Below are 10,525 nucleotides of genomic sequence, written 5' to 3' on the forward strand. Positions count from 1 at the left end.
TTTTTGATTCTAGGGCACCTTTAATATACATAAACCTATTGTCATTTGTTCACTCAAACAAAATCACCTGTTCAAAATGATAAACTGATAAACTGAAACAACTGCTAAAAAATAGAAGCAAGTGTTGTATTATAGTTTTAAATTGTATGGACACTGACAAACAATTCAGGATAATGAGACCCATTGACACCAATAACTGGAACATGACTTTCACTATATTATCTATGGTTGAAATTTTCATCATTCTTTTTCAGACACTGTTAGCCTATAACCCTTTACCCAGATTGGACATATTGTATGCAGGCCCTTGAAATGAGAACGTGTGACCAAATCCACAATTCAGCTTTGCATCAAATTACAACAGGCTACACAAAATAACAAAACAGTTATTTTAAACGATTTCCATTGCATGTTTTCGTATAGCATAAAAAAATCATCCGATTCCGTACAGCATTTTTTTTTTTTTTTTTTGCAATATCCCAAAATGTGCATAAAAATAAGTGGATGGAAACATAGCTAATGTAACGTCAGGAAGACACTGGTCAGATGTCAAATATTGGTTGAAAAAGATAAACAGGTTGACGTCTTAAGGCCAAAGTATACTTCACTTTTTTAGGTGTATGCTTATATGTGTACATTATAGAAATTAGGCTACCCTTATTTGTACAACTCTAGCATGAAAGAATACAAAGATGTTTATATGGGTTGTAACTAGTCTAGGGATGTAACAATATCAAAATGTCATGGTACAATAATACCATGGTACAATATTTATTGTGATATTAAAAAAAAAAAAAAAAAAAGACAAATGAAGACAAAAAAGTGCCATAAATGCTTTAAAGTCAAGTCAAGTCAAGTCAAATTTATTTATATAGCGCTTTTTACAATTTGTAATTGTTTCCATAAGCAGCTTTACAGCTTTTAAACAATGATTGAACAGTACAATTATGTACAAATTAACCATGTCATACCCTGTCCTCTTTTCTTTATACTTTAATTAACTGTTGCTTAGAGGTTAGAGGTCAAATAACAGTCCCTTTTATAAAATAAATTGCACCAGCAACAAAACAAGTCAGTTTGAAACAGGAACTTCCAGTGTAGTGTTTTCAGTTTTCATAAGGAAAAATATTAAACAACCAATAATAATAAAAAAAATAATAAGTTGGATTCATAAAGACTTCCCTTGTTTTGTTGCCACTTGGTGGCGTAACAATGCAATCGATACAGTCGTTATTTAAAGCACCCAGTTACTTTCAAAAGGTGATTTATTCTATTTTGATTGGTAACGTAGACATAAGCGTTTATTCTGAATAATAAACTTTTGTATACTTCTGTGAATCTGTGATAATTGGAATATTTGTAAAACAGAAATAATGAGACCATGTGGTTGAAATGACTGTTTGTGAAGCTGTTTATATCTAAACATGAACAGCATGAAAAGTGAATCTCTTTAGACTATTTCTAAACATGACAGCGTGAACGTAGATTTGAATGAGATGATTTTATTTTTGTCAAAGGTTTAATATACAAAACAATAATAACGTTCAGCACTTCCAGGTTCTATGTCAGAATGCTGGCTCAGTATTGGCAGATGCTGTTTACATGAGCAGCACAACGCATGCGTGTGATGTTGACTCAAGAGCCGGCCAATGCTGAGCCGACATTCGGATGCAAACACAGAAGCACTGAACTGCGTTCAACTGCGTACAGGGAGAGACGAATTTTGTTGAATAAGTCGTTTTGTTTTTGCACACAAAATGTATTCGTCACTTCAATAACATTAAGGTTGAAACACTGTAGTCACATGGGCTATTTTATCGATGTTTTTACTACTTTTCTGGACCTTGAATGTGGTAATTTCGTTGCTTTCTATTAAAGTAAAAAAAAAAAAACGTGGATTTTATCAAAATATCTTAATTTGTGTTCTGAAGACGAACAAAGATCTCATGGGTGTGGAACGACATGAGGGTGAGTAATTAATGACAGAAATTACATTTTTGAGGTGAAATAACCCTTTAATTGCATTGTATAAATCGCAGCACGTTTCAGATAAATATGCAAGTTATATTACGGAAAAGATATGGTAGTAAAAAAAAACTACAGAGATGTTGTCAATGAAATAGTCATTTTATTTTTGTAATTATACAGAGTCTATAGGCAGCTTTTATGTTGCAGAGAAATGTATAAGAAAAAAGTCACACAGATTTCAGCTGCTACACCTTTGTCCTTCTCTTGGAGGATGATGGAAATATTCCCAGTATTTAATGGTGAATTGTTGTGGGAGGGGTTTGTGATGTGATACTGTCACGGTTCATGGGTTCACTTACTCGCCCTCGTGTGGTTGTGGTGTGTGTTGCACTGAGTGAGTGATTGTGTGGGCGTCACCCACCTGTCTGATTGTGATGTGCTGCCAGCCGTGTCTTGTTCAGTGTTTGCTATTTAATGTGTGTGTCTACATGGTGTCTTTGTCAGTTCGTTGCAGGCTGTCCCGCTGTCGTGTTTCACCTCCTGTTATTCTGGGGTTCTGGATCTCCGTCTTGTGCCAGCGTCTGGGTTGGATTATTCCTTGGCTTCTGATACCCGTTGCAGCCCTGCGCCACCCGGTTCATCTGCTTCAACACATCACGGTGTCAGATCGTCTTTGTGACTGCAACGACTGTCCTGTTTGGAGTGAAGTTATTGTACAGCGTATTCTGTCAATAAATCCTGTTTTACTTGCACTTGGATCCTCTCTCTGTGTTCATTTCCTGACAGAACGAACTGACCAAGATGGATCCAGCAAGGTCGTCGGATCTTCAGGAGTATTTGAGCAAGAGCGCTCAACGAATGGATCAGCAGGACGAGCAGGTGATTGCCACTGCTCGCGCTGTGCAAACGTTGGTGGCGCAGGTGGCCGAGCTCTCGACCCAGGTACAACATCTTTCATCTCCCACTGCGCCAGCCCCACCGCCCGTTCCCCACTCATCGACACACCACAAGAGCCTCGTATTCCTGCACCAGAGAGGTATGGTGGAGAACCTGATGCTTGTAGAGCTTTTCTGTCTAAATGCTCTATTTATTTCTCTCTGCAACCTAACACGTTCTCTTCTGAGGAGTCTAAAGTCGCGTTAGTGATGACGTTATTGACGGGACGAGCGGCATTATGGGGAACGGCGGTGTGGGAAAACGATCATCCTTGCTGCTCCTCGTTCCAGTCCCTGTCGCAGGAGATGAGGCGAGTGTTCGACCGTTCGGTGGCGGGACGGGAGGCTGCTCGCAAGCTCGCAGGGAGTTCGACCTGTTTCCGACTACGCCATTGAGTTCCACACCCTGGCAGCGGAGTGTAAGTGGAACAAGGAGGCGCAGTGGGATGTGTTCCTGCATGGGCTGGCCGACCGTGTGCAGCAGGAGATCTATTCACTGGATTTACCTCCCACTCTTAACGGACTGATTGAGCTCGCGCTGCGAGTGGATGGCCGTTTGCACGAACGCGCTGAACGCAGGAAGCCTGTGGCGTGTCTCGAAGAACTGGATGCTGCGGGGGTCAGCGGTGAGCACACGGTCGGTCCCCTGTTCGATCACGAGCCCATGCAGGTGGGGAGAGCTCGGCTCTCCCGGGAGGAGAGGACACACCGGAAGGAGAAAGGACTCTGTCTGTACTGTGGTGGAGCTGGACACTTTCTTAAGGACTGCCCGGTAAAAGGCAAAAGTCCGGCAGTAGGACCGAGGTTACTGTCGGGCGGTCTAGCCTTGGATAAATCCTCGTCTGCGACGCTCCTCCCGGTGAGATTGCAATGGGTATCCGGACATCACACCTGCCAGGCCCTGGTCGACTCGGGCACGGAGGGAAGCATAATTTTAATTTTAAATGACAAATTTAATAAACTTTGAGCTGGCCACTCGGTTGCACATTCCCATTCGCCCGTTGGATCACGCCATATCTGTTGTTGCCCTCAACGGACAGAAACTACCCACCATCACACACGCCACGGAACCCGTCACTGCCATAATTTCCGGTAACCACACTGAACTATTGTCATTTTACCTCTCCAGATCCGTTCACCATTCTATCGTCCTGGGACATCCATGGCTGGCAGCACATCACAATCAGACAGGTGGGTGACGCCCACACAATCACTCACTCAGTGCAACACACACCACAACCACACGAGGGCGAGTAAGTGAACCCATGAACCGTGACAGATACTGATGCCCATTTAGAAAAATCAAATATAAGTAACTTAATTTTTTATTGAACTGCTTGATTTAAATGGAAATAAGTCAACATGTTTGCTAGTAGAAATACAGTGTTTTCTCTAAATCACGATTTCAGCATCCAGCTAGGTACATCCTCAATTACCCCATCAAATTCGGCCAGAAATCTTGGAGTAATCCTTGATGATCAACTGACCTTCAAAGACCACATTGCAAAGACAGCTCGGTCATGCAGATTTGCACTATACAACATCAGGAAAATCAGGCCCTTTCTGACAGAACATGCAACACAACTTCTGGTCCAGGCCCTGGTCATTTCTAGGCTTGATTACTGCAATACACTTCTGGCTGGACTGCCATCATGCACAATCAAGCCTCTACAAATGATTCAGAACGCAGCAGCACGTCTCGTATTCAACGAGCCCAAAAGAGCCCACGTCACGCCTCTCTTCATCTCTCTTCACTGGCTACCACTTGCTGCTCGCATCAAATTCAAGGCGTTGACGCTTGCTTACAGATCTACCACAGGCTCAGCACCCTCCTACTTCCACTCACTCTTACGAGTCTACACTCCTACCAGAAACCTGCGCTCACTAAAGGAGCGAAGGCTTGTGGTACCATCACAGAGAGGCACGAAATCACTTTCCAGAACATTCTCGTTCACTGTTCCTTGCTGGTGGAACGATCTTCCTGCCCCCATCCGGAATGCGGAATCCCTGGCAATATTCAAAAGACAGCTGAAAACCCATCTCTTTCGTGAGCACTTAACCTTATCTTAAAAAAAAAAAAAAAAAAAACTTCTTATTCCTATCCTTTCACTTCCTTTAATCCCTCTCTATTGTAGCTTAGGATAATCTGAGCACTGCCTATAACTTGTATTATGAGCACTTCTTGCCTATTTGCCTCGTCATGACGACTCGCTTGTTGTATTCCTCACTTGTAAGTCGCTTTGGATAAAAGCGTCTGCCAAATGAATAAATGTAAAATGTAAATGTTTTGGTATGGTTGTGTATCATACGAAGAGAGCTCATCTATGCTTTTTAAATAAGGATGAAACAGGATGAATTAATATATAAACTAAAATTAAATCTAACACAGACAACATAAACAACATTTCATAGGCCACACAATATAAACAGCAACTTCCGGGGGGTAGAATCGTCTCACCTGTGGCAACTAGGGCATCCAGCGAAAATAATCCACATATCCTTCACTGAAACTCTTACACGATCAGCTACAGCCTCATCGATTAATATTAACCACCACTTGAACTGGTCAAACCTCAAACTTTCAGTATTTAAATCTCGCGCATCCTGATTGTTTGTTTTTTACTTGGAATTTCTTCTACGTGTTCCGCACTATATATAGGCACATGACGCCACCTAGTGTTCCTTTTCTCGCTTGGATGATAGTTAATAATAAATAAATTAATTAAACTTTATTATTTTGGGTTCAAACAGCGCTGTATTTCTGGCTGCTGCGTGTTCAGCTCCCACGCCAAAAGATATTTATATTTATCTACTAGTAGATAAAGCTTTTTTTATTGTCCATCCAAAACCTCTTTCTGGATTACTTTTATACTCCTAGTAGTTTTGCTTTTTAGTCTTCAATATGTCAGAGAGATTTTGCCTCTTTGCCCTGTGCTTATTCTTAACGCTTTAGCCTGTATTAAATCCACGTTTTATTTTGAGCTTTGATTTTGCTGCTGCTCTGTAAATTGTACACCCACAATCAATAATGGGTCTTAACCAGGCCCGGATTAACACAGTGTAGTGCCGTATGACCACATTTGAAGTGCCCCCCCCACCCATTTAATTTATATGCTAGTGCAACATGAACATATCTTACTAAATATCTTTATTTCCATCATAAAAGGCATGTATGAGGACTACATGCAAAACCATATGCAAAAAAAGAATAAATTTAAAAAAAGCAAGCCCAAGAAAGACGGTTGCAAGCAATCATAACAGCTGAATTCAGCACCACATACGCGCGCAGTAGCAAAACACACACACTGAACTTTACAAGCATCTAAGTAACCATCTAAAAGAGAAAACCGTTTCAAAAATTTCAAATTTCACGCAAATTTCAACAGCGTCACATATTTGCAGAGAAATAATTCCTTTTTCTAGAATTTGTGCATGCAAAATCGTTAATTAATTCTGCCTTCACGTGCCATTGGAATGATCATAAATACGAGCTTACTATAGGTAAAATAAATTGTACATGAACATTTACATATATGTGTAATCATTTAAAGCGTATTGTATGTTTTATACACAGCGAAATTTGCCCACATTTGACTGAAATAACACAATCGTCAGCCACTGGACTATCTAGATAGCACTGTGAATGTTTATATGGTTGTCAGTGCATGGGACACCACATAGGCCTATAATTTTGGTTTTAATAAGATTTTTCCCAATAAATAGGCAAAAATAAACCTGGTGTGGTGCATGCAGCGGCATGCACAGACCTCCGCGAGGGCAGGGGCGAAATCGCGTTCTGGGGGAGGAGAAATGGGAACACGGGGGGCGGGGCACCGCTATGTAGAGGGTGGGACGGATTTTTCAGTCCCGCGCCCGCCCGCCAGCTCGCTTCCCGCAGGAATCATTTGATTTTCCCGCAACCCGCGTCTCACCGCCCGCGCCCCGCACACGAGTAGTGTCTCACCGCCCGCGCCCATCAAATCTCGTCCCGCACCGCACTCTGTTGCGTTGGGTCCCGAAGATCTCTACCGGGATGCAACCGCAAACTGGGTACTTTCACTTTCGCGATCAAAGGGGCAGGGCTCTTTATATTCTCTCTGTATATATTGTATCATTAACTGTTAATTTTGTATCCCTATCTTTCCAGCTAAATATGTACAAAACATGATTTAAAAAAAAAATAAAAAATCATTATCTTAATCACTTGGTGCCCCCCTATTGGCTGGTGCCCCAGGGCACTTGCCCAATCCCGTCTATGGATAATCCGGCCCTGGTCTTAACATACCTCTTTTTTTGCTTTTATTCTCTATCATGTTTATATGTTCCTCATGTGTATTTGCTATCAAACCATAACCTCAAGTACTTAAAACTGATGCTCTTTCATGGACTTCCATACAGCAAATGTTTGATGTTTTCAGGAATATTTTCTTGAGAAATAGACTACTTGCAATTTGATTTACCAACAAATAACTTAAAACCCCATGTAATAGACCACCCACCTTTGTTTTGAAGGACTTCCGTTGTATATTTCTATATTCCTTCTTTTTCATATGTGCCATCAACAGCATATAAAGCAGTTCTGATTCCTAAACCTATTCCCTCAAAAAATGTAATTTGCACCACCTACTGGAGTGTAGAGAATTGACTATGGATAGAAGTGCATTATGTACTTTCAACTTTTTCAGGCATTGTGTAGGTGAACTCAAAGCAGGGGCGTCAATGCACTTTTAAACTTGTAAGTAAATAAATAAATAAATAAATAAATAAAAAATAACTAATAATTAGTGTATGTCACACAATTGTGCAAATGTACACTGTAATGAATTGCTGTAAAAATTACAGCAATATTTTACAGCCGATGGCTGTATTTTAATAATACAGCATATTGCTGTAAATTGCAATGAATTCCGGGGGCGTGGCGGTTTGAATCAAATTTACAGAATATTGCTGTAAATTTCAAATATACAGAGGCATTGTGGGATCTCCAACGGTCAAGATTCGAGTAGCAGCAAGAGGAGTGATTTACAACTGTGGTAAGTGACTTATTATTTCATTTCCCCCTCAGTCTTTGGTAAATATGTATGTATTTACATTCGCAATTCATATTGGTAACCCCGGATTGACGCATCCTCCGTCCGCGGGGCGCGAAGCAGACTTGCGCGGGGTTTTCCTCAGCGCGATCGCGGTAGGATCTCACACATTCCCCGGCGCTTTAGCATAGCGGCTGTGGGCCGAAAATTAATAATTAGAAACAGTTGGAATTCACGAGAACTTCGTGTTCATCAGCGCACTTGGTCGTGATTATTTTATGGCGTAAATCACATTTGTACAGGCAGACAGTCATCTGTTAACACGGGCCGAAACGAAAAAGCCTCGCGACGCGATCAGGCCGCTCACGGAGGATGTGTCACGCAAAATGGTGCTGCTTCATGCTGTTAACGTAACCAATGTGATGTATTTGTGGACATTTGCTAACTTAAGGTAATGCAAACACTTTAACATCTCTGTTTGATTTCAGTTTGCCTTGTATAGTTAATGTATTAACGTACCATTACGAAAACAAATCTTTTTTAACTTGAAATGAAATGTGCTATTTACAGATATGAACAAACTGATCATCCTGTACTTGTCTTTTAGATGTACATTTTATATCTATTGAGGCCTTTAACACAACTACAAACTATTTGTTTCTCAACTAGATTAGACATTTATTTTTTAGGGTGAATGTTTTAGATGTCTCTCTATTTGACCCTGGCAAACAAATTAGTTAAATAAGGTGTTGATTAGTGGGACATCTAAAACTTTCTGGGAGGTAAGTATTCAGGACTGGAGTTGTAGGCTAATACTGCTCTACCACATGGTATAATTTCATAAACATGATTACATGCCTCAAAAGCTAAAACCAATCTGAATTCCTGACCCTTTATGCACTTTGTAGGTATTTATCTGGAGAGAGGAACAAAGACGAAAGGAAAAGTGCCATCTAAAACAACAGGCAGACAGTTCAGAAGAAACGGGTTGCGTTCAACCTACATGTGGCCACTCTTCTGTGCAAAGTGATGGATTTTCAGTGGAATTTCTGAAATGTAAGAAATACACACACACACCAAGATCTATTTTTCCTTTTATTATATACTTTTATTATTCTATATCTGTATCTGACTGTATCTATCATCCCTCTATCAGTCTCTTAGGGTGCGTTCACACTTGTCATGTTTGGTTCGATTAAAAGGAACCCTGGTGTGATTGCTCGGTTAGTGCGGTTCATTTGAACATATGTGAACGCTGCCATCCGAACCCCGGTGCGCACCAAACAAGCGGACCGAGACCGCTGAAAAGATGGGTCTCGGTCCGCTTCCAAACGAACTCTGGTGCGGTTCGAATGATATATGAACGCAACATGGACCAAAGACATGTAACCGAACCAAAAAAAGGAAGATGAGACCGTAAAAAGGACAGAAACCTCACGCATGTCGGTTTTTCTCGTCATAGTTTGCTCATCACAGGCATCAGACGCGCGTCTCCACACAGCAGATCGTTTGTGTGTGTGACGGATGGATTCCTGCCGGTGTTTTGACTGCCTTACACATTTTATAAGCTCTTCACTAGTTCCCAACTGGCCAAAATACCATCACATGCAGGCTACGCCCCGCTACGCACACACAACGAGCGCATTTACCTCAGCAAACAGCATTGTTTTGGATGTTCGGTAAGTTCCGTCTCAAAATAGGCAATACGTCATAAAATCCGACCAATCACGTTGTGAATGTATCCCTGTGCCTTTAGGTTCGGTATCTTTTGGTTCGGTGATAAAATTGCCAATCTGAACGCTAACCGGACCAGGACTAAATGCTTTTTTTTCTTCTTTGGTCCGGACCAAATGAACCAAACAAACCGAACTACAAGTGTGAACGCACCCTTAAAGTATTATGTTTTGTAATATATCTAATGTATTGTCCTCTTTGTTCCTTTCAATATTTCTAGCCTCTCTTTGAATCCTGGGATGGAACATCATCTGGAGCAGAATTGTTCTTTTTGATCAAGTTTGTTGGACTTGTTGTTTGGCCATGTTGGTATGTTCATGAAGTGATAAAAGTGATGTGGGTTTTAAGAAATGTTTTTATATGACCCTGTTGGTCAAGTTATAGTTATAATTGTATTTCTTTGTGTGAAGGGCCATGATGGCCAATAAGTAATTTAAAAACATTTTCATGATACAATTTTGTCCCTTTAAAAAATAAAATGATTTTCTAAATAAAAAATAAATTCAAAATAATACACCTTTTATGGCATTTTTTTAATGTAAATTTGAAAGATATATTTATTACATTTTGACCTGTTTTTCAAGATTAAGAAGCATCAAATATATATATATTTTTTTGGGAGGCGGGTGAATTAAGTTATGCATTATACAACACTTTATGCAGTTAAAATTTGTTTAAAGTTTATGCAGTTAATAGATTAAATTTAAAATTCAGCTCCCAGTCATTAAGTGAGCAATAGGGAAAATATATTGTATACTGCATTTTACATATTCTACTTGACTAAACTACTTGAATGTGTGTATTTGCTATTTAAAGAAGTATGTTAAATGCAGTATACAATATATTTTTTTGTAAAAA

The 10,525-nt window shown here is 40.3% G+C and overlaps 1 long non-coding RNA gene across 1 annotated transcript; it reads left to right on the forward strand.

Annotated features, from left to right (window-relative positions):
* Positions 1 to 7,704: 7,704 nt before the first annotated feature.
* Positions 7,705 to 9,940, forward strand: LOC125249689. The gene is made up of 3 exons (XR_007180604.1): positions 7,705 to 7,936; positions 8,842 to 8,989; positions 9,888 to 9,940. It is a non-coding gene; the product is annotated as an uncharacterized LOC125249689 (long non-coding RNA).
* The last annotated feature ends 585 nt before the right edge of the window (positions 9,941 to 10,525 follow it).

The sequence above is a fragment of the Megalobrama amblycephala genome, linkage group LG16 (genome assembly GCF_018812025.1).
Source record: "Megalobrama amblycephala isolate DHTTF-2021 linkage group LG16, ASM1881202v1, whole genome shotgun sequence".
In the NCBI taxonomy this organism is placed as follows: domain Eukaryota; kingdom Metazoa; phylum Chordata; class Actinopteri; order Cypriniformes; family Xenocyprididae; genus Megalobrama; species Megalobrama amblycephala.